The sequence below is a fragment of the Triticum dicoccoides genome, chromosome 2A (assembly GCF_002162155.2).
Source record: "Triticum dicoccoides isolate Atlit2015 ecotype Zavitan chromosome 2A, WEW_v2.0, whole genome shotgun sequence".
NCBI classification, from domain to species: Eukaryota; Viridiplantae; Streptophyta; class Magnoliopsida; order Poales; family Poaceae; genus Triticum; species Triticum dicoccoides.
Genome location: NC_041382.1, coordinates 394,988,835 through 395,013,761, shown reverse-complemented (window position 1 = coordinate 395,013,761; position 24,927 = coordinate 394,988,835).

Below are 24,927 nucleotides of genomic sequence, written 5' to 3'. Positions count from 1 at the left end.
GCAATGATAGGAAACAAGGCGTAGGGTTCATACTTTCACTAGTGCAAGTTCTCTCAATAATAATAACATAGATAGATCATATAACAATCCCTCAACATGCAACAAAGAGTCACTCCAAAGCCACTAATAGCGGAGAACAAACAAAGAGATTATGGTAGGGTACGAAACCACCTCAAAGTTATTCTTTCGGATCAATCTATTCAAGAGTTCGTACTAGAATAACACCTTAAGACACAAATCAACCAAAACCCTAATGTCACCTAGATACTCCATTGTCACCTCAAGTATCCGTGGGCATGATTATACGATATGCATCACACAATCTCAGATTCATCTATTCAACCAACACAAAGTACTTCAAAGAGTGCCCCAAAGTTTCTACCACAGAATCAAGACGAAAACGTGTGCCAACCCGTATGCATAGGTTCATGGGCGAAACCCGCAAATTGATCACCAAAACATACATCTAGTGGCACGTGATATCCCATTGTCACCACAGATAAGCACGGCAAGACATACATCAAGTGTTCTCAAATCCTTAAAGACTCAATCCGATAAGATAACTTCAAAGGGAAAACTCAATCCATTACAAGAGAGTAGAGGGGGGAGAAACATCATAAGATCCAACTATAATAGCAAAGCTCGCGATACATCAAGATCGTGCCATAGAGAGAACATGAGAGAGAGAGAGAGAGATCAAACACATAGCTACTGGTACATACCCTCAATCCCGAGGGTGAACTACTCCCTCCTCGTCATGGAGAGCGCCGGGATGATGAAGATGGCCACCGGTGATGGGTTCCCCCTCTGGCAGGGTGCCGAAACGGGCTCCCGAGAGGTTTTTGGTGGCTACAGAGGCTTGCGGTGGCGGAACTCCCGATCTATCTTTTGTCTCGATGTTTCTAGGGTATGTAGGCTTATATAGGCGAAAGAACTCGGTCGGGGGAGCATCGAGGGGCCCACAAGAGTGGAGGGCGCGCCCCCCTATCTCGTGGCTTCCTCGATGCTCCCCTGGATTGCACTCCAAGTTTCCTGGGTCACGTTCGTTCCAAAAATTACGTTGCCGAAGGTTTCATTCCGTTTGGACTCCATTTGATATTCCTTTTCTTCGAAATACTGAAACAAGCAATAAAACAGCAATATGGGCTGGGCCTCCGGTTAATAGGTTAGTCCCAAAAGTAATATTAAAGTGTATAATAAAGCCCGTAATCATTCAAAACAGATAATAAAATAGCATGAATGCTTCATAAATTATAGATACGTTGGAGACGTATCACCCCTCTGCCATGGAAAAACTGGATTATATATTACTCCCCTCTACATATAGGTCTAGGTAAAATGCCTCCTTCCTAGGCAAGGCTATTTTAAAGCATCTCCATGCACTAAGGGAGATCTCTCAGGTTAGGATAGGAGATGGCTCATCCATGTTTTTTTGGTTAGATCATTGGTTACTCTCGGAGCCTCTTGCCACCACCTTCCCAGCCTTAGTTTCCCACCACACAAAGCCAAATGCTTTAGTCACACATATTATGATGGATGGGATTGATCTAGGCTTGTGTAACCGACTAACCTTAACTTCTTCCAATGAACTTGTTTCCTTGAGATTGTTGTTGCAGGATGTGCACCTCACGGGAGCTCCGGATGAAAGATCGCTGCTCAACGGGGTTGCCTTCTCCACCAAGGGCACCTACAATGCCCTTGCCTCTTGTAAGTTAATCTAGTGCCCCTTAGTGATTTTGGTGTATTGAAGACTTATAGGTTAAGTAACTAATGTGTCTGTGAGTGTACACAGGTCTATAATTCTATGAGGAGTTTGATATTTACAGAGAAAGTCGACCCCTAAAAATGAATGTCTTCAACTGAAGACTTTGGTTTTCTGAAGACTTTGAAAGTCAAGAAATTGGTGTGACCATGAAGACTTAATATTCATGCGAGGAATATGAAGCGTGAAGACTTTTGTTTTCGTAGTTTCATTTTCTCTTTCTTGAGTCATAGGAAACACCGTACTGTTAAAGGGGGTCGAGGTAAAACTAAGGAAAAGTTTCCAAGTGATGCTCATGTCAAAATCCTACACCTACCAATCCCTTCGAGTGAAGCCATTGGAAATCTCATACAGTTCAGTCAATTTCTTCAGTGACAGAGACGAAGTTCTTCTCGTCTCTGAGGAATTTATTCTAACTGGGGAGTTATAATTCTCTAGTGCGGATTGCCTACAAGTGAGGAACATTATAGCCCTGAGGAATTTGAACCTCAAATTTCCGACCGTTGCTGTGCTATGTGCCAGCTGTCCCAAAATATCTTACCCACCTAACGGTCATATCATTGAAGGGCATTTAGGTCTTATCATGTCGGGCTGCTCCCTAGGCTATAAATAGCCGCCCCCTACAACCACTAGCTGGTTGGCTGCTCCGAGAGAAACTGACACTTGTCATTGAGAGCATCCCATCCTCTGAGGACTTTGAGCGAAAATCATCAAGTGAGGAAAAACCCAAACCCAAACACCTAAAAACCCAAAGTGATTGAGCATCACTGAAGAGATTGTTCCTATGTGGATCTGACGCTTGTTACCTTTGAGAACCGTGCATCTTCCAGACAGTTAGGCGTCATGGTCTAGAGCATACAAGAGGAAATTGTGGATCACCGAGTGATCGAGTTTGTGAAGGTTTGGAAGTCACCTGAAGACTTACCACAAGTGATTGGGCGAGGTCTATGTGACCTTAGCTCAAGAGGAATACGGTGAGGACTGTGTGTCCGGGACTGTGTGTCCTCAGGTTTAAATACCTAGCCGCTCCAACCACACATACAACTGTCACAGCAGTTGGAACTGGTCTACCAAATCACTATCTTCACCGAGCTAACTGGTTCTATTTCCTCAAACCTTCCATTTCCTCATTACTGTGTTGTCTACTTGATCGTTACTATTTGAAGACTTTGAGTGAAGACTTTCTCAATTTCCTCAGTTCAATTTCTTCACTCAGTTTGTCTTCAGCCTGCTTATCATGTGTTTACGCTTTCTGTACTCTGTGTTTGTTTTCATTTCATCATGATGACTGTGATTCTGTTCTATTATGTGTGCATCTGAGTACTTATTCCGCTGCTAGTAGTTCGTGACTTAGGAGTTTCCTCACCCTGAAAATTCCTCAGTGATGAATTCATAAAAATCGCCCATTCACCCCCCTCTAGTCGACTTAACGTACTTTCAATTGGTATCAGAGCAAGGTACTCCCTTGTTCTGTGTGATTTTGGTTTAACTGCCTGGAGTTTTAGTTATGTCGACCACAGGTATGATCAAGGTCTCTCTTGGGTGTCCTACCTTCGATGGGACGGACTACCCCTACTGGAAGAATAAGATGCGAATGCATCTTGAGGCAATTGACAACGATCTCTGGTACATCATGGAAAATGGTGTTCCTACTGTCACTCCTTCCGTGAACGTTGCTGATGTGAAGAGATTCAAGCAACTCGACTCTCAAGCGAAGAACATAATATGTGCCCATCTAAGCAAATGGCAGTATGGGAGAGTGAGTGCTTTGGAAACAGCAAAGCTGATCTGGGATAGGTTGTCCAAGGTCAATGAAGGAGTCTCAGCGTGACTCTCGAGTTGACGTTCTTCGCAATCTCTTCAACCGCTTCAAAAGACTCGACAATAAAAAATGTTCAGCAAACCTTCGATCACTGGTACGTCTCCAACGTATCTATAATTTTTGATAGTTCCATGCTATTATATTATCTGTTTTGGATGTTTAATGGGCTTTAATATGCTCTTTTATATTATTTTTGGGACTAACCTATTAACTAGAGGCCGAGTGCCAGTTTCTGTTTTTTGCCTATTTCAGTGTTTTGGAGATAAGGAAATCAAACGGAGTCCAAATGGAATGAAACTTTCGCCAGGATCTTTATTAGACCAAAAGGAATCCAGAAGACTTGGAGTTGAAGTCTGGAGCGCCGCGAGGCGGCCACGAGGCAGGAGGGCGTGCCCAGGGGGTAGGCACGCCCCCACCCTCGTGGGCCCCACGGTACTCCACCGACCTATTTCTTCCATCTATATATACCCTTATACCCTAAAACCATCATACAGAGCCATGAAACAAATATTCCACCGCCGCAACTCTCTGTACCCGTGAGATCCCATCTTGGGGCCTTTTCCGACGCTCCGTCGGAGGGGGAATCGTTCACGGAGGGCTTCTACATCAACACCATAGCCTCTCCGATGAAGCGTGAGTAGTTTACCTCAGACCTTCGGGTCCATAGTTATTAGCTAGATGGCTTCTTCTCCCTCTTTGTTTCTCAATACAAAGTTCTCCTCGATCTTCTTGGAGATCTATTTGATGTAATATTCTTTTGCGGTGTGTTTGTTGAGATTCGATGAATTGTGGATTTATGATCAAGTTTATCTATGAATAATATTTGGTTCTTCTCTGAATTCTTATATGTATGATTTGATATCTTTTCAAGTCTCTTTGAATTATCGGTTTAGTTTGGCCTACTAGATTGATCTTTCTTTCAATGGGAGAAGTGCATGGCTTTGGGTTCAATCTTGCGGTGTCCTTTCCCAGTAACAGTAGGGGCAGCAAGGCACGTATTGTATTGTTGCCATTGAGGATAAAAATATGGGGTTTATATCATATTGCTTGAGTTTATCCCTCTACATCATGTCATCTTGCCGAATGCGTTACTCTGTTCTTATGAACTTAATACTCTAGATGCATGCTGGATAGCGGTCGATGTGTGGAGTAATAGTAGTAGATGCAGAATCGTTTCGGTCTACTTGGCACGGACGTGATGCCTATATTCATGATCATGCCTAGATAATCTCATAATTATGCGCTTTTCTATCAATTGCTCGACAGTAATGTATTCACCCACCGTAATAGATGCTATCTTGAGAGAAGCCACTAGTGAAACCTATGGCCCCCGGGTCGATTTTCCATCATATAAGTTTCCAATCTACAATCTTAGTTTCCTTTTTTTTGCAATCTTTACTTTCCAATCTATACAACAAAATACCAAAAATATTATCTTATTATCTTTATCGGATCTCACTTTTGTGATTGGCCGTGAAGGGATTGACAACCCCTTTATCACGTTGGTTGCAAGGTTCTTGATTGTTTGTGCAGGTACTAGGTGACTTGTGCATAGTCTCCTACTGGATTGATACCTTGGTTCTCAAAAACTGAGGGAAATACTTACACTACTTTGCTGCATCGCCCTTTCCTCTTCAAGGGAAAACCAACGCATGCTCAAGAGGTAGCAAGAAGGATTTCTGGCACCGTTGCCAGGGAGATCTACACCAAGTCAAGGCGTACCCAGTACCCTTCATAAACTCTTCTCCCTCGCTACATTATTTGCCATTCGCCTCTCGTTTTCCTCTCCCCCATTTCTAAAACATTTTTCCAAAACCCTTTGTCTTTTCTTTGCCCTTTTCCATTCGTCTCTTTTTGCCTACCTCTTGTGTGCTTATGTGTTGGATTGATTGTTTGTCACAATGGCTCAAGATAATACTAAATTATGTGACTTTTCCAATACCAACAACAATTTTTTTATTAGCACTCCGATTGCTCCTCTTACCGATGCTGAATCTTGTGAAATTAATGTCGCTTTGTTGAATATTGTTATGAAAGATCAATTTTCTAGCCTTCCCAGTGAAGATGTCGCTACCCATCTAAACAACTTCGTTGATTTGTGTGGTACGCAAAAGAAGAAAGATGTGGATAATGATATTGTCAAATTGAAGTTATCTCCGTTTTCGCTTAGAGATCGTGCTAAAACTTGGTTCTCTTTTTTTCCTAAAATAGTATTAATTCATGGAATAAATGCAAAGATGCTTTTATCTCTAAGTATTTTCCTCCCGCTAAGATCATCTCTCTTACGAACGATATTATGAATTTTAAGCAACTTGATCAAGAGCATGTTGCACAAGCTTGGAAAAAAAATTGAAATTGATGATACGTAATTGCCCTACACATGGTTTGAATTTATGGATGATCATACAAAAATTTTATGCCGGATTGAATTTTGCTTCTAGAAATCTTTTAGATTTGACCGCGGGAGGCACTTTTATGGAAATCACTTTAGGAGAAGCTACCAAACTCCTAGACAATATTATGATTAATTATTCTCAATGGCACACCGAAAGATCCACTAGTAAAAAAGTCCATGCGATTGAAGAAATTAATGTTTTGAGTAGAAAGATGGATGAACTTATGAAATTATTTCCTAATAAAAGTGTTCCTTCGGATCCTAATGATATGCCTTTGTCCACTTTGATTGAGAATAATAATTAATCTTTGGATGTGAATTTTGTTGGTAGGAACAATTTTGGTAACAACACGTATAGAGGAAACTTTAATTCTAGGTCATTCCCTAATAATTCCTCTAATAATTATGGTAATTCCTACAACAATTCTTATGGAAATTTTAATAATATGCCCTCTTATTTTGAAACTAGTGTTAAAGCATTTATAAGTTCGCAAAAGAATTTCAATGCTATGGTTGAAGAAAAATTGCTTAAGATTGATGAGCTGGCTAGGAACGTGGATAAAATTTCTCTTGATGTTGATTCTTTGAAACTTAGATCTATTCCACCCAAGCATGATATCAATGAGTCTCTCAAATCCATGAGAATTTCCATTAATGAGTGCAAAGAAAGAACTGCTAGGGTGCGTGCTAAAAAGGATTGCTTCATGAAAGCGTGTTCTTCTAGTTTCCATGATAATAATGATGAAGATCTAAAAGTAATATATGCAACTCCTATTAAATCTTTGTTTTCCAATTTGAATCTTGATAAAGATGGGACTGAATATGAATCAACTTTAGTTAAACAACGTCCCAATAATTCAGAGTTTTTAGATCTTGATGCAAAAATTACTAAAAGTGGGATTGAGGAGGTCAAAACTTTACATAACAATGAACCCACTATTTTGGATTTCAAGGAATTTAATTATGATAATTGCTCTTTAATAGATTCTATTTCCTTGTTGCAATCCGTGTTAAATTCTCCTCATGCTTATGATCATAATAAAGCTTTCACTAAACATATCATTGATGCCTTGATGCAATCTTATGAAGAAAAGCTTGAGTCATAAGTTTCTATCCATACAAAACTTTATGATGAGTGGGAACCTACTATTAAAATTAAGATTAAATATTATGAATGCAATGCTTTGTGTGATTTGGGTGCTAGTGTTTCCACAATTCCAAAAAACTTGTGTGACGTGTTAGGTTACCGTGAATTTGATGATTGTTCTTTGAATTTGCATCTTGTGGACTCCACCATTAAGAAACCTATGGGAAGAATTAATGATGTTCTTATTGTTGCAAATAGAAATTATTTGCCCGTAGATGTCATCATTCTTGATATAGATTGCAATCCTTCATGTCCTATTATTCTTGGTAGACCTTTCCTTAGAACGATAGGTGCAATTATTGATATGAAAGAAGGAAATATTAGATTTTAATTTCCCTTAAGGAAAGGCATGGAACACTTTCCTAGAAAAAAATTAAATTGCCTTATGAATCTATTATGAGAGCCACTTATGGATTACATACCGAAAATGATAATACTTAGATTTATCCTTGTTTTTATGCCTAGCTAGGGGCATTAAACGATAGCGCTTGTTGGGAGGCAACCCAATTTTATTTTTGCTTCTTGATTTTTGTTCCTGTTTAGTAATAAATAATTCAATTAGCCTCTTATTATATGTGGTTTTATGTTTTAATTAGTGTTTGTGCCAAGTAGAACCTTTGGGAAGACTTGGGTAAAGTCTATACGATCTTGCTGTAAAAAGCGAAAACTTTTGCGCTCACGAGATTAGCTTCCATTTTTTACCAGTGAGTTATTTTGAGTTGTTTCTTTTTTCACATTATTAATAGACAAATTACTCAAGTCCACCAAGTTATTTCAGAATTTTTGGAGTTACAGAAGAATTCGAAAGTTACATATTACTACAGACTGTTCTGTCTTTGACAGATTCTGTTTTTCGTGTGTTGTTTGCTTATTTTGATGAACCTATGAGTAGTATCGGGGGGTATGAATCATAGAAAAGTTGGAATACAACAATTTTAACACCAATATAAATAAAGAATTAGTTCAATACAGTACCTTAAAGTGGTGGTTTGCTTTCTTATACTAACGGAGCTCATGAGATTTTCTGTTTGAGTTTTGTGTTGTGAAATTTTCAAGTTTTGGGTAAAGATTTGATGGATTTTGGAATAAGGAGTGGCAAGAGCCTAAGCTTGGGGATTCCCAAGGCACCCTAAGGTAAAATTCAAGGACAACCAAAATCCTAAGCTTGGGGATGCTCCGGAAGGGATCCCCTCTTTCATCCTCGTCTATCGGTAACTTTACTTGAGGCTATATTTTTATTCACCACATGATATGTGTTTTGCTTGGAGCGTCTTGTATGATTTGAGTCTTTGGTTTTTAATTTACCACAATTATCCCCGCTGAATACACCTTTTGGAGAGACACGCATGAATCGGAATTTATTAGAATACTCTATGTGCTTCACTTATATCTTTTGAGCTAGACAATTTTTGCTCTATGTGCTTCACTTATATCTTTTAGAGCACGATGGTGAACTCTCATGCTTCACTTATATTATTTTGAAAGTCTTTAAAAGCATGGTAATTTGATTTGGTTATAAATATAGTCCTAATGTGATAGGCATCCAAGATGGGTATAATAAAAACTTCCATAAAAAGTGCATTGAATACTATGAGAAGTTTGATACTTGATGATTGTCTTGAGATATGAAGATGGTGATATTAGAGTCATGATAGTTGAGTAATTATGAATTTGATAGATACTTGTATTAAAGTTTGTGATTCCCGTAGCATGCACGTATGGTGAACCGTTATATGATGAAGTCGGAGCATGATTTATTTATTGATTGTCTTCCTTATGAGTGGCGGTCGGGGACGAGCGATGGTCTTTTCCTGCCAATCTATCCCCCTAGGAGCATGCGCGTAGTACTTCGTTTCGAAAACTAATAAATTTTTGCAATAAGTATGTGAGTTCTTTATGACTAATGTTGAGTCCATGGATTATACGCACTCTCACCCTTCCACCATTGCTAGCCTCTCTTGTACCGCGCAACTTTCGCCGGTACCATACACCTATCATTTACCTTCATCAAAACAGCCACCATACCTACCTATTATGGCATTTCCATAGCCATTCCGAGATATATTGCCATGCAACTTTTCACCGTTCTGTTTATTATGACACGCTCGTTCATTGTCATATTGCTTTGCATGATCATGTAGTTGACATTGTATTTGTGGCAAAGCCACCATTCATAATTCTTTCATACATGTCACTCTTGATTCATTGCATATCCCGGTACACCACCGGAGGCATTCACATAGAGTCATATTTTGTTCTAATTATCGAGTTGTAACTCTTGAGTTGTAAGTAAATAAAAGTGTGATGATCTTCATTATTAGAGCATTGTCCCATGTGAGGAAAGGATGATGGAGACTATGATTCCCCCACAAGTCGGGATGAGACTCCGGACGAAAAAAAGGCCATAAAAAGAGAGAAGGCCTAAATAAAAAAATGAGAGAAAAAGAGAGAAGGGACAATGTTACTATCCTTTTACCACACTTGTGCTTCAAATTAGCACCATGATCTTCATGATAGAGAGTCTCCTATGTTGTCACTTTCATATACTAGTGGGAATTTTTTTATTACAGAACTTGGCTTGTATATTCCAATGATGGGCTTCCTCAAAATGCCCTAGGTCTTCGTGAGCAAGCGAGTTGGATGCACACCCACTTAGTTTCTTATTGAGCTTTCATACACTTATAGCTCTAGTGCATCCGTTGCATGGCAATCCCTACTCACTCACATTGATATCTATTAATGGGCATCTCCATAGCCCGTTGATACGCCTAGTTGATGTGAGACTATCTTCTCCCTTTTTGTCTTCTCCACAACCACCATTCCATTCCACCTATAATGCTATGTCCATGGCTCACGCTCATATTGTGCGTGAAGATTGAAAAGTTTGAGAACATCAAAAGTATGAAACAATTGCTTGGCTTTTCATCGGGGTTGTGCATGATTTAAATACTTTATGTGATGAAGATAGAGCATAGCCAGACTATATGATTTTTGTAGGGATAACTTTCTTTGGCCATGTTATTTTTAGAAGACATGATTGCTTTGTTAGTATGCTTGAAGTATTATTATTTTTATGTCAACATTAAACTTTTATCTTGAATCTTATGGATCTGAAAATTCATGCCACAATAAGAAGAATTACATTGAAAATTATGTTGGGTAGCATTCCACATCAAAAATTCTGTTTTTATCATTTACCTACTCGAGGACGAGCAGGAATTAAGCTTCGGGATGCTTGACACGTCTCCAATGAATCTATAATTTTTTATTGTTCCATGCTATTATATTATCTGTTTTGGATGTTTAATGGGTTTTAATATGCTCTTTTATATTATTTTTGGGACTAACCTATTAATCGGAGGCCCGGTGCAGTTTCTGTTTTTTCCCTATTTCAGTGTTTTCGAGATAAGGAAATCAAACGGAGTCCAAATGGAATGAAACTTTCACGAGGATCTTTCTTAGACCAAAAGGAATCCAGAAGACTTGGAGTTGAAGTCTGGAGCGCCGCGAGGCGGCCATCAGGCAGGAGGGCGCGCCCAGGGGGTAGGCACGCCCCCACCCTCGTGGGCCCCATGGCACTCCACTGACCTATTTCTTCCACCTATATATACCCTTATACCCTAAAACCATCATATCAACATGGGATCTAGTTTTGAAGATCTTGACGCGAGGAATTCAATCGCGAAAGTGGTTCGAGATTTGGACGCATGGTTTAAGAGATAAAACATTTTGAATAAACGGATCTACGAAAAAAAGGGAAAACTCCCAGGTTGCGACAAGTGGCGCACATGCAGCGCGCCACTTGTCGCAACCTAGGAAAGTTGGAGTGATCTCCGTAAGGAGTACTCCTTAATTAGTGATTTCGGTATACTACCATCCTTTAGTTGAAGTATCGGGCCCCTTTTTCGTTGCCTAGGTGGTACTTGCTCCTAAAGGGCGCCTTCAGCGCCAGCTTGAGGTACTAGCGCCTACGCGCCCTCGAACTGGGCCGGCCCAAGTCGCCTCATTCGCTTCTCCCATGCAGATCGCCTCCTCGTTCCGTCGATCGCGGTTGACCGGTCAACAGATAACCGGTCAACCATTGACTCTTGAAAAAAAAGAAAGCATTGAAAAATCCGAAAAATAAAAAAAACTCATAAATTCGAAAATGTTCACGAATTCAGAAAAAAAAAGTTCACAAACTCAAAAAAATAGTTCACAAATTTCTAAGAAATGTTCATCCATTCAAGAAAAGTTCATCGATTTTAGAAAAAAGTTCATCGAATTTGATAAAAAAAGTTCACCGGTTTGAAAAAAGTTCATTGGCTTTGAAAAAAGTACACAAACATCAAAGGAAGTTCACGAATTTAACAACAAGTTCATTGAATTTGAAAATAGTTCACCTATTTTGAAAAAAATTCATCGAATTTTAAAAAATTTCACCGATTTTAAAAAAAGTTCACCGATTTCATAACACTGTTCATTCAATTAGAAAAAGAACATTCAAAAAATCCGGTGAACATTTTGCGTCGAAAAAGAAAGAAAAGAAAAAAAACAAAAAAGAAAAAAGGACTAGAAAGAATAAAGGAATAAAGAAGTTACACAGATTTACAGAAAGTTGAGTGGCTGGGTTGGTTATCGCGATGTGCACTTAATCCCTGCGGCGCGGGTTCAAATCCCACCTGGGCGTTTCTTTTTTTGCGCTCCATAAAACTGAAATGGGCTGGCCATCTTGGAGGCGGGGGTATGCGCCCTGTACCGATAAACCTATAACGGGCGCTTAGAGCGCCGTTTAGGATTTGCCACTACCATGGTGCAACCGAACACATCCATCATGGTGGGTATGCGCCCTGTACCGATAAACCTATAACGAGCGCTTAGAGCGCCGTTTAGGATTTGCCACTACCATGGTGCAACCGAACACATCCATCATGCACCATGAATGCTATGGGGCCCAAGCCCATGTGGTACAGCCATATAGTGCATGCGTACACACAAGTCCACGTACGAGGGAATCAAAGGAGGTGGGCCTCCGTATGACGGCACACCGGCCAGGATGACTTCGGCGACACGCTTCCATTAATAAATAGACACCATCAATATAGGGTTTAGACTTAGGTTTTATTGTATTGTCTAGCCTTCGCTAAAATTTGAAGGAAATATGCCCTATAGGTAATAATAAAGTTGTTATTTATATTTTCTTATATCATGATAAATGTTTATTATTCATGTTAGAATTGTATTAACCGAAAACTTAGTACATAAGTGAATACATAGACAAACAGAGTGTCACTAGTATGCCTCTACTTGACTAGCTCGTTGGATCAAAGATGGTTAAGTTTCCTAGCCATAGACATGAGTTGTCATTTGATCAACGGGATCACATCATTAGAGAATGATGTGGTTGACTTGACCCATTCCGTTAGCTTAGCACTTGATCGTTTTAATTTACTGCTATTGCTTTCTTCATGACTTATACATGTTCCTATGACTATGAGATTATGCAACTCCCGATTACCGGAGGAACAATTTGTGTGCTACCAAACGTCACAACGTAACTGGGTGATTATAAAGGTGCTCTATAGGTGTCTCCGATGGTACTTGTTGAGTTGGCATAGATCAAGATTAGGATTTGTCACTCCGATTGTCGAAGAGGTATCTCTGGGCCCTCTCGGTAATGCACATCACTATAAGCCTGGCAAGCAATGTGACTAATGAGTTAGTTGCGGGATGATGCATTACGGAACGAGTAAAGTGACTTGCCGGTAACGAGATTGAACTAGGTATTGAGATACCGACGACCGAATCTCGGGCAAATAACATACCGATGACAAAGGGAACAACATATGTTGTTATGCGGTTTGACCGATAAAGATCTTCATAGAATATGTGGGAACCAATATGAGCATCCAGGTTCCGCTATTGGTTATTGACTGGAGATGAGTCTCGGTCATGTCTACATAGTTCTCGAACCCGTAGGGTCCGCACGCTTAATGTTCGGTGACGATCGGTATTATGAGTTTATGTGTTTGGATGTACCGAAGGTAGTTTGGAGTCCAGAATGAGATCGGGGACTTGACGAGGAGTCTCAAAATGTTCGAGATGTAAAGATTGAAATATTGTACGACTATATTCGGACATCGGAAAGGTTCTGAGTGTTTCGGGTATTTTTCGAAGTACCAGAGAGTTACGGGAATTCGCCGGGGAGTATATGGGCCTTATTGGGCTTTAGGGGAGAGAGAGAGGGAAGGCCGCGCGCCCCCCAAGGCCTAGTCCGAATTGGACTAGGGGGAGGGGCTGCGTCCCCTCCTTCCTTCTCTTCTCTCTCCCCTTCCTTCTCTCCTACTCCTACTACTTGGAAAGGGGGGAATCCTGCTCCCGATGGGAGTAGGACTCCCCAGGGAGCGCCATGGTAGAGGGCCGGCCCTCCCCCTCCTCCACTCCTTTATATACGAGGGAGGGGAGCACCCCATAGACACACAAGTTGAGCATTGATCTCTCTTAGCCGTGTGCGGTGCCCCCTCCACCATAATCTGCCTCGGTCATATCGTAGCGGTGCTTAGGCGAAGCCCTGCGTCGGTAGCATCATCATTACTGTCATCACGCCGTCGTGCTGACGAAGCTCTCCCTCGGCTCTACTGGATCGTGAGTTCGCGGGACGTCACCGAGCCGAGCGTGTGCTGAACACGGAGGTGTCGTACGTTCGGTACTGAGGATTGGTCGATCGTGAAGACGTACGACTATATCAACCGTGTTGTCATAACGCTTCTGCTTTCGGTCTACGATGGTACATGGACAACACTCTCCCCTCTTGTTGATATGCATCACCATGATCTTGTGTGTGTGTAGGAATTTTTTTGAAATTACTGCGTTCCCCAACAGTGGCATCCGAGCCAGGTTTATGCGTAGATGTTATATGCACGAGTAGAACACAAATGAGTTGTGGGCGATACAAGTCATACTGCTTACCAGCATGTCATACTTTGGTCCGGCGGTATTGTTGGATGAAGCGGCCCGGACCGACATTACGCGTACGCTTACGCAAGACTGGTTCTACCGATGTGTTTTGCACACAGGTGGCTGGCGGGTGTCAGTTTCTCCAACTTTAGTTGAACCGAGTGTGACTATGCCTGGTCCTTGTTGAAGGTTAAAACAACACTAACTTGATGAAATATCGTTGTGGTTTTGATGCGTAGGTAAGAACGGTTCTTGCTCAGCCCATAGCAGCCACGTAAAACTTGCAACAACAAAGTAGAGGACGTCTAACTTGTTTTTGCAGGGCATGTTGTGATGTGATATGGTCAAGGCATGATGCTATATTTTATTGTATAACATGATCATGTTTTTGTAACGGAGTTATCGGCAACTAGCAGAAGCCATATGGTTGTCGCTTTATTGTATGCAATGCAATCGCCCTGTAATTGCTTTACTTTATCACTAAGCGGTAGCGATAGTCGTAGAAGCAATAGTTGGCAAGACGACAACGATGCTACGGTGGAGATCAAGGTGTCGCGCCAGTGACGATGGTGTTCATGACGGTGCTTTGGAGATGGAGATCAAAGGCACAAGATGATGATGGCCATATCATATCACTTATATTGATTGCATGTGATGTTTATACTTTATGCATCTTATTCTGCTTTGATTGACGGTAGCATTATAAGATGATCTCTCACTAAATTTCAAGGTACAAGTGTTCTCCCTGAGTATGCACCGTTGCCAAAGTTCGTCGTGCCGAGACACCACGTGATGATCGGGTGTGATAAGCTCTACGTTCACATACAATGGGTGCAAACCAGTTTTGCACACGCAGAAATACTCGGGTTAAACTTGACGAGCCTAGCATATGCAGATATAGCCTCGGAACACTGGAGACCGAAAGGTCGAGCGTGAACCATATAGAAGATATGATCAACATAGTGACGTTCACCATTGAAAACTACTCCATCTCACATGATGATCGGACATGGTTTAGTTGATTTGGATCACTGATCACTTAGATGATTAGAGGGATGTCCATCTAAGTGGGAGTTCTTAAGTAATATGATTAATTGAACTTTAATTTATCATGAACATAGTCCTGATAGTATTAGCATATTGATACGTCTCCAACGTATCTATAATTTATGAAGCATTCATGCTATATTACTATGTGTTTTGAATGATTATGGGCTTTATTATACACTTTTATATCATTTTTGGGACTAACCTACTAACCGGAGGCCCAACCCATATTGCTGTATTATTGTCTGTTTCAGTATTTCGAAGAAAAGGAATATCAAACGGAGTCCAAACGGAATGAAACCTTCGGCATCGTGATTTTTTGGAAGAATATCATCCGGGGGGCTTGGAGACCAAGTCAGAAGACCCTCGGGAGCCCAGGAGATAGGGGGCACCCCCCTACAGGGTGCGGCCCCCTGTCTCGTGGCCCCCTCGAGCACCTTCCGACCGACTTCTTTCGCCTATATAAGCCTACCTACCCTAAAACCATCGAATATCAAGATAGATTGGGAGTTCCGCCGCCGCAAGCCTCTGTAGCCACCAAAAACCTCTTGGGAGCCCGTTTCGGCACCCTGCCAGAGGGGGAATCCATCACCAGTGGCCATCTTCATCATCCCGGCGCTCTCCATGACGAGGAGGGAGTAGTTCACCCTCGGGGCTGAGGGTATGTACCAGTAGCTATGTGTTTGATCTCTCTCTCTCTCTCTCGTGTTCTCGACTTCACATGATCTTGATGTATCGCGAGCTTTGCTATTATAGTTGGATCTTATGATGTTTCTCCCCCTCTGTACTCTCTTGTAATGAATTGAGTTTCCCCTTTGAAGTTATCTTATCGGACTGAGTCTTTTATGAGAACACTTGATGTATGTCTTGCCGTGTTTATCTGTGGTGACATTGGGATACCATGTGCCTCTTGATGTATGTTTTGGTGACCAATTTGCGGGTTCTGCCCATGAACCTATGCATAGGGGTTGGCACACGTTCTTGACTCTCCGGTAGAAACTTTGGGGCACTCTTTGAAGTACTTTGTGTTGGTTGGATGAATCTGAGATTGTGTGATGCATATCGTATAATCATGCCCACGGATACTTGAGGTGACAATGGAGTATCTAGGTGACATTAGGGTTTTGGTTGATTTGTGTCTTAAGGTGTTATTCTAGTACAAACTCTTTTATAGATCGATCCGAAAGAATAACTTTGAGGTGATTTCGTACCCTACCATAATCTCTACGTTTGTTCTCCGCTATTAGTGGCTTTGGAGTGACTCTTTGTTGCATGTTGAGGGCTTGTTATATGATCTATCTATGTTATTATTGTTGAGAGAACTTGCACTAGCAAAAGTATGAACCCTAGGTCTTGTTTCCTATCATTGCAATACCGTTTACGCTCACTTTTATCATTAGTTACCTTGCTGTTTTTATTATTTTAGATTACAAAACCTTTATCTACCATCCATATTGCACTTGTATCACCATCTCTTCGCCGAACTAGTGCACCTATACAATTTGCCATTGTATTGGGTGTGTTGGGGACACAAGAGACTCTTTGTTATTTGGTTGCAGGGTTGTTTGAGAGAGACCATCTTCATCCTACGCCTCCCACGGATTGATAAACCTTAGGTCATCCACTTGAGGGCATTTTGCTACTGTCCTACAAATCTGTGCACTTGCAGGACCAACAACGTCTACAAGAAGAAGGTTGTGTAGTAGACATCAAGCTCTTTTCTGGCGCCGTTGCCGGGGAGGTGAATGCTTGAAGGTATATCTTTAGATCTTGCAATCGAATCTTTTTGTTTCTTGTTTTATCACTAGTTTAGTTTATAAAAGAAAACTACAAAAAAAATGGAATTGAGTTTGTCTCATACGCTTCGTCTTTTTAATATCTTTCGTGAGAATAATGGAAAGGAAAATTGTGCTCAAGTGCTAGAAGAAGAATTACATAGAATGCTTGGCACGAAATATTTGTATGATGAGCATGATTGCAATGTTGTTAGTATGAATTCCTTGAATATCCATGATGCTAATGATATGCAAAGCCACAAGCTTGGGGAAGCTATGTTTGATGAATATGATATTTTTAGTCCCCCAAGTTTTGATGAGAATATTTATTTTGATGATAGCATGCCTCCTATTTATGATGATTATATTGATGAAAGTGGGTTTGGAAGAGTGTCAACTTTAGAAAGTAGTGATCCCACTATTTTGGAGGATGTTGAATCTTATTGTGATGAACATGAAAGTGGATTTGAAAGAGTGTCAACTTTATTTAGTGATGATTCCACTATTTCGGAAGAGGTTCCTATTGATTATGAGAACAAAGTTGCTATCTATGATGATTATTGTGATGACTTGTATGCTATTAGGAATAATGATAACCATGAAACTTGTCATCATGATTTCAGTTTTCAATTGGATTATGCCTCACATGATAATTATTTTGTTGAGTTTGCTCCCACTACTATTGATGAGAAGAATTTTGCTTATGTGGAGAGTAGTAAATTTTCTATGCTTGTAGATCATGAAAAGAATGCTTTAGGTGCTGGTTATATTGTTGAATTCATTCATGATGATACTGAAAATTATTATGAGGGAGGAACATATGCTTGTAGGAATTGCAATAATGTCAAGTTTCCTCTCTATGTGTTTCAAGTTTTGAAGCTATGCTTGTTTTACCTTCCTATGCTAATTGATTATTGTTCCCATAAGTTGTTTGCTCACAAAATCCCTATGCATAGGAAGAGGGTTAGACTTAAATGTGCTAGTCATATGCTTCATGATGCTCCCATTGTGTTTCAATTCTTATCTTTTATGTGAGTATCATTGCCATCATCATGCCTAGCTAGAAAGGCATTAAAGAAAAGCGCTTGTTGGGAGACAACCCAATATTTATCCTTACTGTTTTTTGTGTGTTCACATGATTATGCTACTGTAGTAATCATGTTTTATAGCTTTTATTTCAATAACGTGCCAAGTAAGACCTTTAGGATGGCTTATGGTGATAGTTGTGTTGATCCTGCTGAAAATCAGAAACTTTTGCACCCAGTAATTTAGTTTTTTTAATTCACAGAAACGTGCTTCTGATCTGATTCTTTTTGCTCTGGATTGGTACACAAATTTCTTAGGACTTCCTAATTTGTAGGATTTTTGGAGTTCCAAAAGTATACGTTTGATATAGATTACTACAGACTGTTCTGTTTTTGACACATTTTGTTTTCTATGTGTTGTTTGCTTATTTTGATGAATCTATGAGTAGTATCGCAGTATACGAACCATAGATAAGTTGGAATACTGTAGATATTACACCATTATGAATTTAGAATGAGTTCATTACAGTACCTAAGTGGTGGTTTTATTTTCTTATACTAACGGAGCTTACGAGTTTTCTGTTGAGTTTTGAGTTGTGAAGTTTTTCATGTTTTGGGTAAAGATTCGATGGACTATGGAATAAGGAGTGGCAAGAGCCAAAGCTTGGGGATGCCCCGGATGGCATCCCCTCTTTCGTCTTCGTTCATCGGTAGCTTTACTTGGAGCTATATTTTTATTCGCCACATGATATGTGTTTTGGTTGGAGCGTCATTTTCTTTTGTTAGTATTTGCTTTCTTTTAGTTAGAATAGTGTTTTGCATATTTAGTTTCAATAAAAAAGTCAAGGATAGTCTTTGCCATGCTTATTTTGCTAGTATACATGTTGCTGTTTGAAAACAGAAAGTTTACCGCTGTTGCAAAAATTCCCTAGAAAAGTCAGAGAATGGTATAATGTTGAAACCTTTTGCATAATGAGCTCTGATAAATCTACTACAGTGGTAATTTTATTTCATAATTTTTGGAGTTAGGGAAGGATGGATACTCTTGCATTCTTTACAGACTGTACTGTTTTGACAGATTGCTATTATGTTTGCATTGTTTGCATATGTTTGCTTGTTTAATGATTCTATTTGAGGATAGGAGTATTAAATATGCAGAGGCATTTAGTATGCAATGTTGAATAATAATTTTAGTGATTTGTTACAGTAGAAAATGATAAGGTTTTGCATTGGTTTATACTAACCTACCTCACGAGTTCTTGTTGAGTTTGGTGTGGATGAAGCTTTTGATAAAAAGAGAAACCATGATATGAGAGGAATTAAGGATACAAAAAAGTTCAAGCTTGGGGATGCCCAAGGCACCCCAAGATAATATTTCAAGAAGTATCAAGCATCTAAGTTTGGGGATGCCCCGGTAGGCATCCCACCTTTCTTCTTCAACAACTATCGGTTAGTATCGGTTGAGCCTAAGTTTTTTGCTTCTTCACATGAGTTGTGCTATCCTTGCAATGTCATTTATTTTGTTTTGCTTGCTGTTTGAATACAATACCAAGATGTGAAATTCTTTAATGAGAGAGAGTCTTCACATTAGCTACATAATTATTTAGCTACTCATTGATCTTCACTTATATCTTTTTGTAGTAGTTTTTCATTTACTCGTGTGCTTCACTTATATCCTATGAGTAAATTGTTGAATGAGTTGATTGTCATGAATCTGAAATTATATATGCCTCATTTGCTTATCCCATGGGGAGTAATGACTTCATGTCTAAGAAGTAGAGGTTGTAAATTATTGGAGGTTAGCAAGCATTGTATTGGTCATTTGAACAATTTCATGAAAGAATATTGAAGGAAGAGAGATTTCATAGATAAATATATTATTATAGACATCTTTTATAGTTGGGAGCACTCATTAAGTATGACATGCTAAAGAGTTGACATTGGACAAGGAAGACAATGTAATGGGTTATGTTTTCCGACATCTCAGTTAAAGTATATTGTCATGGATCATTCAAACATGTTGAGCTTGCCTTTCCCCCTCATGCTAGCCAAAATTCCTTGCACTAAGTAGAGATACTACTTGTGCTTCCAAATATCCTTAAACCCAGTTTTGCCATGAGAGTCCACCATAAATACCTATGGATTGAGTAAGATCCTTCAAGTAAGTTGTCATCGGTGCAAGCAATAAAATTGCTCTCTAAATATGCATGACTTATTAGTGCGAAGAAAATAAGCTTTGTACGAACTTGTTATGGAAGCAATAAAAGCGACAGACTGCATAATAAAGGTCCATATACAAGGGGCAATATAAAGTGACGTTCTTTCGCATTAAGATTTTGTGTATCCAACCCTAAAAGCGCATGACAACCTCTGCTTCCCTCTGCGAAGGGCCTATCTTTTACTTTATGTCTTTTACTTTATGCAAGAGTCAAGGTGATCTTCACCTTTCCCTTTTTCATTTTATCCTTTGGCAAGCATTTTGTGTTGGGGTGATCCTGATATATATATCCAATTGGATGTAAGTTAGCATGAACTATTATTGTTGACATCACCCAAAGGTGAATACGTTTGGAGGCGACATTATAAGCCCCAATCTTTCTCTATGTCTGATTAAAACTTCATAACCATTAGTATTGCGTGAGTGTTAGCAATTGTAGAAGACTATATGACAGTTGAGTATGTGGAGTTTGATATTCCTAAAAATAAGATGGATTGCAATTATTTGAATGACTGAGAATGAAGTTTGCTAGTTTTCAAGAAAGTTTATGGTGTATGCTTTGACATGTGAATTGCTTGTTACTTTATCGTGAGAAGTTTTATGAGATGAACTACTGTTATGAAATATTATCATGCTAGAAAAGGTGATTGAAATTACCATTGATCAAACTTGTACACCTTCTAGCATTCACACTTCATAAATTCTTTCTTTATCATTTACCTACTCGAGGATGAGTAGGAATTAAGCTTGGGGATGCTTGATACATCTCCAACGTATCTATAATTTATGAAGCATTCATGCTATATTACTATGTGTTTTGAATGATTATGGCCTTTATTATAAACTTTTATATCATTTTTGGGACTAACCTACTAACCGGAGGCCCAGCCCATATTGCTGTTTTATTGCCTATTTCAGTATTTCGAAGAAAGGGAATATCAAACGGAGTCCAAACGGAATGAAACCTTCGGCATCGTGATTTTTTGGAAGAATATCATCCGGGAGGCTTGGAGATCAAGTCAGAAGACCCTCGAGGAGCCCAGGAGATAGGAGGGCGCACCCCCCCTACAGGGCGCGGCCCCCTGTCTCGTGGCCCCCTCGAGCACCTCCCGACCGACTTCTTTCGCCTATATAAGCCTACGTACCCTAAAACCATTGAATATCAAGATAGATCCGGAGTTCCGCCGCCGCAAGCCTCTGTAGCCACCAAAAACCTCTCGGGAGCCCGTTTCGGCACCCTGCCAGAGGGGGAATCCATCACCGGTGGCCATCTTCATCATCCCGGCGCTCTCCATGATGAGGAGGGAGTAGTTCACCCTCGGGGCTGAGGGTATGTATCAGTAGCTATGTGTTTGATCTCTCTCTCTCTCTCGTGTTCTTGACTTCACACGATCTTGATGTATCGCGAGCTTTGCTATTATAGTTGGATCTTATGATGTTTCTCCCCCTCTCTACTCTCTTGTAATGAATTGAGTTTCCCCTTTGAAGTTATCTTATCGGATTGGGTCTTTTATGAGAACACTTGATGTATGTCTTGCCGTGTTTATCTGTGGTGACATTGGGATATCATGTGCCTCTTGATGTATGTTTTGGTGAGCAACTTGTGGGTTCCGCCCATGAACCTATGCATAGGGGTTGGCACACGTTCTTGACTCTCCGGTAGAAACTTTGGGGCACTCTTTGAAGTACTTTGTGTTGGTTGGATGAATCTGAGATTGTGTGATGCATATCGTATAATCATGCCCACGGATACTTGAGGTGACAATGGAGTATCTAGGTGACATTAGGGTTTTGGTTGATTTGTGTCTTAAGGTGTTATTCTAGTACGAACTCTTTTATAGATCGATCCGAAAGAATAACTTTGAGGTGGTTTCGTACCCTACCATAATCTCTACGTTTGTTCTCCGCTATTAGTGGCTTTGGAGTGACTCTTTGTTGCATGTTGAGGGCTTGTTATATGATCTATCTATGTTATTATTGTTGAGAGAACTTGCACTAGCGAAAGTATGAACCCTAGGCCTTGTTTCCTATCATTGCAATACCGTTTACGCTCACTTTTATCATTAGTTACCTTGCTGTTTTTATTATTTCAGATTACAAAAACCTTTATCTACCATCCATATTGCACTTGTATCACCATCTCTTCACCGAACTAGTGCACCTATACAATTTGCCATTGTATTGGGTGTGTTGGGGACACAAGAGACTCTTTGTTATTTGGTTGAGGGGTTGTTTGAGAGAGACCATCTTCATCCTACGCCTCCCACGGATTGATAAACCTTAGGTCATCCACTTGAGGGAAATTTGCTACTGTCCTACAAACCTGTGCACTTGCAGGCCCAACAACGTCTACAAGAAGAAGGTTGTGTAGTAGACATCACATATCTATGTTGTAGATCAATAGCTCGCATTTAGCTCCCCATTTATTTTGATATGGTCCTAGAGAAAAATAAGTTGAAAGTTGATAGTAGCAATGATGCGGACTTGGTCCGTGATCTGAGGATTATCCTTATTGCTGCACAGAAGAATTATGTTGTTGATGCACCGCTAGGTGATAGACCTATTGCAGGAGCAGATGCAGATGCAGACGTTATGAACGTTTGACAAAGCTTGGTATGATAACTAATTGGTAGTTTAGTGCACCATGCTTTACGGCTTAGAACCGGGACTTCAAAAATGTTTTGAATGCCACAGAGCATATAAGATGTTCCAAGAGTTGAAATTGGTATTTCATACTCATGCCCGTGTCGACAGGTATGAGACCTCTGATAGTACTTTGCCTACAAGATGGAGGAGAATAGCTCAACCAGTGAGCATGTGCTCAGATTGTCTGGGTACTACAATTACTTGAATCAAGTGGGAGTTAATCTTCCAGATAAGATAGTGATTGACAGAATTCTCTAGTCACTATCACCAAGTTACTAGAACTTCATGATGAACTATAATATGCAAGGGATAATAGAAACGATTCCCAAGCTCTTCGTGATGTTGAAATCAGCGAAGGTAGAAATCAAGAAAAAACATCAAGTGTTGATGGTTGACAAGACCACTAGTTTCAAGTAAAAGGGCAAGGGAAAGAAAGGGAACTTCAAAAAGGAATGGCAAGCAAGTTGTCACTTCCATGAAAAAGTCCAAAGCTAAAGACCTAAGCCTGAAACTGAGTGCTTCTACTGCAAGAGGGAATAGTCACTGGAAGCGGAACTACCCCAAATAATTGGAGGATAAGAAGGATGGCAAAGTGAACAAAATTATATTTGATATACATGTCATTGATGTGTACTTTACTAGTGTTTATAGCAACCCCTCAGTATTTGATACTAGTTCAGTTGCTAAGAGTAGTAACTCAAAACGGGAGTTGCAGAATGAACAAAGACTAGTTAAGGGTGACGATGTGTGTTGGAAGTGGTTCCAAGATTGATATGATCATCATCGCACACTCCATATACTTTAGGGATTAGTGTTGAACCTAAATAAATGTTGTTTAGTGTTTGCGTTAAGCATGAATATGATTTGACCATGTTTATTACAATACAATTATTCATTTAAAATCAGAGAATAATTGTTGTTTTTTACATGAATAAAACTTTGAATGGTCATACACCTAAGGTGAATGGTTTATTGAATCTCGATCGTAGTGATACACATATTCATAATATTGAAGCCAAAAGATGCAAAGTTAATAATGATAGTGCAACTTATTTGTGGCACTGCCATTTAGGTCATATTGGTGTAAAGCGCATGAAGAAAAACCATGCTGGTGGGCTTTTGGAATCACTTGATTATGAATCAGTTGATGCTTGCGAACCATGCCTCATGGGCAAGATGACTAAGACTCCGTTCTCCGGAACAATGGAGCGAGCAACAGACTTATTGGAAATAATATATAATGATGTATGCAGTCTGATGAGTGTTGAGGCTCGCGGCAGGTATCGATATTTTCTGACATTCACAGATGGTTTGAGCAGATATGGGTATATCTACTTGATGAAACATAAATTTGAAACATTTGAAAAGTTCAAATAATTTCAGAGTGAAGTGAAAATCATCGTAACAAGAAAATAAAGTTTCTACGATTTGATGGTGGAGGAGAATATTTGAGTTACGAGTTTGGTCTTCATTTGAAACAATGCGGAATAGTTTCACAACTCACGCCACCTGAAACACCATAGCGTAATGATGTGTCCGAACATCGTAACCGTAATTTATTAGATATGGTGCAATCTATGATGTCTCTTACCGATTTACCACTATCGTTTTGGGGTTATGCATTAGAGACAGCTGCATTCACGTTAAACAGGGCACCATCTAAATCCGTTGAGATGACACCATATGAGCTGTGGTTTGGCAAGAAACCAAAGTTGTCGTTTCTTAAAGTTTGGGGTTGCGATGCTTATGTGAAAAAGTTTCAACATGATAAGCTTGAACCAAAATCGGAGAAGTGCGTCTTCATAGGATACCCAAAATGTTGGGTACACCTTCTATCACAGATCCGAAGGCAAGATCTTTGTTGCTGAGAATGGATCCTTTCTAGAGAAGGAGTTTCTCTCAAAAGAAATGAGTGGAAGGAAAGTAAAACTTGATGAGGTAATTGTACCTGCTCCCGAATTGGAAAGGAGTTCATCACAAAAATCAGTTCTAGTGATGCCTACACCAATTAGTGAGGAAGTTAATGATGATGATCATGAAACTTCAGATTAAGTTACTACTGAACCTTGTAGGTCAGCCAGAGTAAGGTCCACACCAGAGTGTTATGGTAATCATGTTCTAGAGGTCATGTTACTTGACCATGACGAACCTACG